At 37.6% G+C, this 7,500-nt stretch overlaps 1 protein-coding gene across 3 annotated transcripts in view; it reads left to right on the forward strand.

Moving 5' to 3' along the window:
- The window catches only part of LOC125041592 (D-aminoacyl-tRNA deacylase-like), a 34,524-nt gene that overhangs the window by 15,123 nt on the left and 11,901 nt on the right, over positions 1-7,500 (forward strand). The window lies entirely within an intron of this gene.

The following is a 7,500-nucleotide window of genomic DNA, read 5'->3' on the forward strand; positions in this document are numbered from 1 at the left end:
ACATGAGTGTAGTCATTTGATAAGTAGATTTAAGGCACCCAACACATGTTTTGTTCTGTATAATAATAGCTGTTGCCACTTTTTTCTTAGGACATTAAAGGAAAATGACATGATGCTTGATACGAGTTACCCAGAAGTTCATTTATATATACACTGTCCTTTTATTTAGTTTTAATGATTTTGTTTACACACTACTTAAGCCATGGTCACATTGGCACTTAATATGTGCAACTATAGCCAATATCAGGAAAACAGAGTTGCTGCAATTATGTTGGTGCTATGCTATACTGCCATAATGAAGTAACAGTCACTGCCATTTGAAATGTACTGGAGCAGTCAGGTGTTAACTTGCTTGGCAGTCTATTATGGTTTCTTCAACAAAGGCAAATGTAAATGCAAAAGAAGAAGAAGAAAAAAATATTATTTTTAAGATTATTATTATCATTATAGAGTTATTGGGTCTTTGCGGCTGTGCCAAGCGTTCCCTGTATAGTGGTCATTTGATGCTGCCTGTATACTTCTTGCTGTAATAATATTAACCAATAATTAGACTTGAGGTCAGCATATATTAATAATCATAATTATCACTTGTTTGTCATTATTAGTTTTACATGGTCCTATCCCCCTAATCCCTTCCTCGTTTTCATGGGGGGCCTTAGGAGATGGAAACTGGGGCCAAATGTAGGCAATGAACCCTGCCTTGGACCTCAGCCCTTGCCTCAACTAATTTTGCATAGTTTTTTCTTCTCTCCCTTTCCTTTTCCTTGTTTTCTTCATCCCCTTCTGTCCACGTCCTAAGGTGTGTGAGCAGTACTGAAAGTATGAAAAGGCTGGCGTTGTCAGTCATGAATGGCCTCCGAGAGGCATGGGCACAGTATTTCCTTGGTTAAGCGCCTAGCCCTTACCCCTCATGGGGACCCTAAGGGGTAGACAGTTTCATCTCACTATTTATTTCAGCCTCACCTTAGCCAATAATGAAGACTGTTTGCCCTAATAGGGGCATTAATGCTTGCCCCTTCATAACTAGTCTATATAAATTTGATTTCATTGGTTTCCCAACCCTTGGCATTGTCTACCCGCACCCCCCTTATTACTACTCTTCATTCTTATTATCCTTCTCCCAATAGTACTACCCCTCTGCATACCACCCATTCTACAGCTTGTCCTTCTACAGCTTCCACCTCAGCAGACCTTTTGAGTACTCTTTTTGGCCCTGCCAAGTGGAATCGATTCTTTGTGATATTCCCTACAGCCCCATATTCTGACAATACCTTTCTCTTCCAACAATGTCTCCAAAAACAACTAGGCAAAGATTCCTTTCACAGTCGTCCCAATTGTTCACACCTTGTCACAGTTACATCCGAGTCCCAAACTTGTGCGCTATCTATCCTGACTAACCTCAGGGGAAAAATGGTACCAAAAAACTGTTTTCTTCTGCCCAACTGATTGTCTTGTCTAGGACAAAGACTAATTATACTGTGAAAATAACTTGTTGAGTATGATGCAGTAGCAGTACAGTGCTACACTATTTCTCCCAGAGCCCAACATAAGTCCTACAACAACATTACCAAGATTAGCTTCCATAGACATGACCTCATCCATGAAGTTTGCTATTGGTGGAGTGTCCCACCCATTCCAACCATATTATTCCCTCTCAGTATCAGAAATGTTGGCATTTAGGCCACCCAGCCTAACACTTGGCATTCTATAGTGACTGTGAAAATAACTTGCTCGTATTTCATGTTGACTATGATGCAGTAGCAACCCAGTGTTACACTCTTCCTCCCAGAGGCCAATGTATATCCTACACTAATATTACCAAGACATGACCTTCCCCAGAAAGTTTACTATTGGCAGTTGTCTTGCCCTGTCTGACCATATTCCCTGTCAGTGTCAGAAATGTTGGTGTTTTGGCCACCCAGCCAAACACTATTGCTCTACAGAAGCCTGTGTGCCCAGCCTGGTCATGACCATTCAAATTGTTGTGCTCAGCCATGCATGTGTTCCACTTGTGGTGGCTCCACAGTATTTTATAGGATCTCCCCTGCCTAAAAGCTCGAGTCTGTGGTAGTGGAACTCAGATTCATATTAGGCCTCAATTTATGCGTGGCCAGTCAAGAAGCTCACCAACAATGTTGTTCTCTTTCTACCTATTCCAAAACTGAACTTCACTCTGCTCCCCTCCCATCTTCTCAAGAAGTCCCAGCATCTCCCCCAGTATCTCTTTCCTCAACCATGAACCATCCTATTTCTACTCCCTCTCTCCCCCAGTCAAATTTATTTTCCAGTCTAAATCCAGGAAATCCAATCTCTACCACTTCCCTGGTGCCTACCCCTCCTCCTTCTCACTCTAATTATTGCACCAGACAATCTAAATGTTCCACCCCATCTTCTACCACATCCTCTCCGACACCCACCTCTCCCTCTGCTCCTCGGATATCTATTCCCTTTTTTCCACATAAGAAAACTGTTGTTTCTCAGACCTCCCCACCCAACTCCCAGAACCTCTTGAAGACATCCATGCTGATATCCATCCTCCTCCTCCTCCTCCTCACATTCCCTCAACCATCTCCCTCCCGCACTCCCAATAAATACTCCATCCTCTCCTCCTCCATGTGCATCACCATTCTCTCTTTCTTCCCCATTATCCTTACCACTCCCACCTGGATGCTGACGTGACTCCCTTATGTCACAACAATGTCCTCCAGATCCCTCCCCTTCTGACATTCCCTATGCTTCACTACCTTTCCCTGTTTCCTTATCTCATTCTCTGGATTATTCTCCTACATCTACAACTACTATTTCAATGTATTACCATTTGATTGTTTCTTAATGGCTGTTTTGCAGTTTTCCTTGTACAGTGTTACTCTCCCTTCCTCAGACACATCTGATTGCCCAATACCTTTAACCCCTTCTCCTTTTACAAATCCCCACTGTATTCCATTTGCTCCCCCTCTGTACCCTTTCCACTGCCATTTTATCCTACGGTGTTCTACAACCTTTGACATCTAACGTCTTATCCTAATTGTGAACTCATTTCCACCCTATTTGTGACAATACTGTACCATAGTTGAATATGACCTTAGATGTCTAGTACATTTATTTCTTCTAATCATTAACCCAATGCCAATGGGCATGGCATGTACGTAAATGCCATGCCCACTGTGATTTTACTTGTTTAATTGTTTTTACACTTAGATGGCTACACTGTACAAAGTCACCAATGAGCCAATTTCGAGTACTGGCTGTCTCGCCCGTTTACCCTTTTTCTTGATTTGCAAAAATATTTTACGTTATCTTATTTTGCTGTTACTAATGTTTAAAACATGATAGTAATTATAATGTTTATAACAAAAATAACACCATCGATATTCATAGCACTAGCAAAAATATATGTTTTTCCTGTCAGCTCAAGGAATGGTGAAATTAGGTAAGGTCACAAGGTCTACTAATTGACTCCTTTGTGGCTAAGCACTAGTAGAGCCATCTATGTGCAGAGACATTTCACAAAAGATATAAAAAATGAGCACAGTATTTACCCAATTTTTATTAATTTTCCCTTGCGGCATGTGGTTAACCATTATATGGTCTTATTATTTCTTGGCAAGAAATCTGCAACGAATGTGTTTACACTGTATCTCATGATACATATCTGGTCAAATGTGAAAAAAGGCCTCAATTTACATTAATTTCTGGTTTAAGTAAGGCATATAGAATTCATGATAAAGTACTTCATGCTATGGAGATTTGATATCTGACTGCTGGTTAAAATAATTCTAGAAAAGTAAAATACTGTACATGAGGCTTAAAATGAGACTATTTGTAAGAGATTCATTAATATATATTCTAACATAGCATCCATACATAAGGTTTTTGTCTTAGATTGGTTGCAGAATTTGAGTTGTAGCAGATTTTGGTTTCCATTATTTTGGAAAACTTGATGTCATAAGAATTGGGTGTGGAAAGTGTAAACTTTTGGTTGCAGCAACCACAAGTTACATATTCCTGCAATGATAGCAAATATCAAGTGCTAATGTGACCACAGCTATAGCCACCAGAGTTGATAACTAATGTTTAAATGACTTCATCTATTTAACCCATTTTTCTAGAGTTTTTGAAGATAACTTATGTATATTGCTATTATTATTATTATTTATTATATTATATGAGTGACAATGATGATATTAAAAATAGTATATAGCTTTGATTATAGCAATAAAAGATTAATACCAGAAATTTAAAGAAGGGTGGAGGTATGATCAGGTATGCTTAGTATTTGATTTCTTGTGATTAATAAAACCATCTATGTATTAAACAAATTCATAGAACAAAACTACTGTGGACAGTGTTTACCCAGCGCTCATGGATGAATGGGATTCCTTTCTTGTGTTCAATCTCGGTAGAAATTATCTTATACATGATTACCCTTTTGTGAGCGGACATAGAAATAAGATGAGGGATATCTTTTTAGGACATAAATGAATATTATATATTCTTTGGATCAGTGCTTTGAGTGCACCAAATCTGTATTGTAAAAAAGAAAGAAAAAAAAAAAGCATTGATATGGAAAACTGGAAGTAATGAATGTTTGAATTTCTAATCTGTGGGCTGCCAGCAGATTAGAGCCCTGTATCCTCCCCCACAGTAAAGCATCATTTTTCATCTTAGTTAGTTCAAAAAAGTAGAAAACACAAGCTATATGCCATTAAAAGTTGACTGTTAAGTTTCATTGAACTTTGTTTAAGGTCAGGTTTGGAGCCAAATGATGATTTTTTTTTTACAAAGCAGACTTGATCACTTGGTAGATGGCTCTGGATTTTCTTTACAGTTTTGTTGCTTGATTATTTAAATGGTTATTTCATCTGTTGATAGCTGGAGTATAGAGATCATAAGATATACTAGCTGATGATAGAGGTGCTTTAGATAAAGGATTTTGTAAATATCGTGACCCACATTTGGCCTTCCATTGTGCTCATATTTGGTAGTACATGGCTGGATAGGGGTTAGACTAGGTTATGGCTACATACTGGCATAGACATTTAAAAAGTCTAGGATGTATTCATATTACTCTCACAGTCTCTGGGTACTCTTTCTTAGACCTGTGTTTCTTTTCAACACTGGTATCCATTTAGCATGTTATGGTTATTGTAATGATTTTACTCAGGATCAATGGGATATCCCCTAGCTGCCAGATGAGAATGTTAAAATTGCCTTGACATGTATATCAGTCACCAGGAGCCAAGAGGATATACAGGACTGGCTGCCCACAGTTTAAGAGTTGTAGTAAAGAAAATGTGTCAGATTATGGCCTATAACTGATTTTCATTACTAAGTATCATTTTCAGTATCACCATTATTGTTGTTAAGGTTATTAATATTGTTATTATTCCCTTTATTCTTTGTATGACAATGGTAATTATCAATATAGATAATAGTCTTATAACTTATGTTGTTATTGTGGATTGTAATGCCACCAGAAAAGGAAAAATAAAATCTAACAAACCTTGTTGATGTGGCTTATTAGTTACTGAAAATTTCTAGGAAAGGGTGTGTGTCACTGTATGAGAAGAAAATGACACAGCTACTGGAGCCTTTTTACTTTTTAGGGGGTCTGAGGCTTAAAAAGCTCAAGCCTTCCTCTTGGTGGCTGTATCTTCAAGCCCAAGGCCAAACAAGGGAACAACTTAGATTGAGCTCAACTGCACAGGGCATGCGCACTATCCAACTGGTAATAGGGCCCTTTTGCTATGACTTGATTAGTCATATCCAGTGTTAGGGAGCCAATGTCATGAAAGGCCTGGTGAATTGTATGCGAAAGGGGAGATCTCTCCATCATCCTGTATCAGTCTGCAGTTAAGAAGTCAGAGTGGCTTTTTTCTTGTTAGAACAGTGTACAAACCTAGAAAGACCACAAAACTATGGAAGAAGATGAAGGGGATACAGATTGATGTCACAGAAACAAGCAAGTGAGATGGCATGGATGTGGAGTAGTGAGTTGTGATGTGAGTTTTTATATTCAAGAAGAGAAAAAGAACGTGGATCTGCACTGACACTAACATCAAGAATGGTGAAATGTTTGCTTTGACTCGACAATGAGATGATTGATGAAAATCTGTTATCAATATTTTACAGTGTCTCAGCTGCAGATTATGATAAATCTAAATTAGTAGAACTCTGTAAAGACAATATAATTAGTGCATTAGCCATGAATGCAAATGCAAAAGCTAGTAGGCATTGAAAGAAAGGGTTAAATGGTAATGAATACATGGATTAGGTATCTTTTGATACTTTTGTGGACATGGAAAGCATCAATCAAAAGTTAGAAATTCTGTGAAAAATGTGAAACAAGTGAAAATGTACCTCTCATAATTAAGAAGAAAAAGTGGATCTTGAACATCTGTGGAATATACTACAGAAACCTCTTGAAATAAAAGGTTATAGTGAATTACAACCAAAGATTTAAGTATGAAAAAATAAAAAGATGTCTGAAGAGATGGGCAAATATGATGTGATTTAAATCTCTAAATTTGTGAAGAAAGCATTAGAACTAAAGAAAAATGCATGAATAAACAGGAGTGAGATAAATGAACTAGAACCTAAGTCCAGCAAATGTTATATGAGGATTTATCCTTGATAGTAGGAGGGAATTGTATGTTTGGAAATACAGTAAAACTGAAGAAGAAAGGTACTGATGGAGGTGGGGAACAAAGAAGAGAGAAGAATACATACAAGAATAATTTGAAGATAAAACAACAGAAATATGACTCAGAGAAGCCAGTGATTATGAAGTGAAGTAAATCTGTTGATAATGATGCCGTGGAGGAATAAATGTCGAAAGCCTTTCAAGATTCTAGAATAACTAAAATAGCTGAATATAGAGTAATGGAAAAGAAGTGTAAATCCACCCTCATCATCTTAACAAAGGTCCTTGGGGCTTGCAAATGCAACAAACAGAAATGTCACTATCCCAAACAAATGAAAGTATTTTTAGCAATTATTGTTTATGAAGTTAAAGGAATAAATATACAATAGTTTGCAAAACAATTGGATTTATAGAGGAAAGTACAAGAAGTGTTCAGAGGTGAGATAATGATGAAGATAATTGATTATGAAGAAAACAAGGCCTACTGAAATGATGGAAATGCCAGAAAAATACCAGTAGATAGATGATTTTAATAAGTTGAGATGAAGGGAAATTGGAATGCAAAGAGGGGTATACAGTGACACTATAATGAGGGTTAAGCAGTTGCAATCATCGCATGTAGTGTGCCAGGAATACAGTAGTCAATATTCATAACAGACTCAGTATGAGGAAAGTCTGTGTATAGCAGCACATGCATGCGAGGAAAAAGTTGTGAGCCATCAATCTTGACAATATTTGTGATGATACTTTCAATGGGCTGTTGCATTGAAAGTAAAAATGGTACTTGGAAACCATGAAATGAAACTGATGGTAAGATTATTCAATTTAGGTGCTGCTACAGAGAATGGTAGTGGCAA

Source organism: Penaeus chinensis, chromosome 30 (genome assembly GCF_019202785.1).
Source record: "Penaeus chinensis breed Huanghai No. 1 chromosome 30, ASM1920278v2, whole genome shotgun sequence".
In the NCBI taxonomy this organism is placed as follows: domain Eukaryota; kingdom Metazoa; phylum Arthropoda; class Malacostraca; order Decapoda; family Penaeidae; genus Penaeus; species Penaeus chinensis.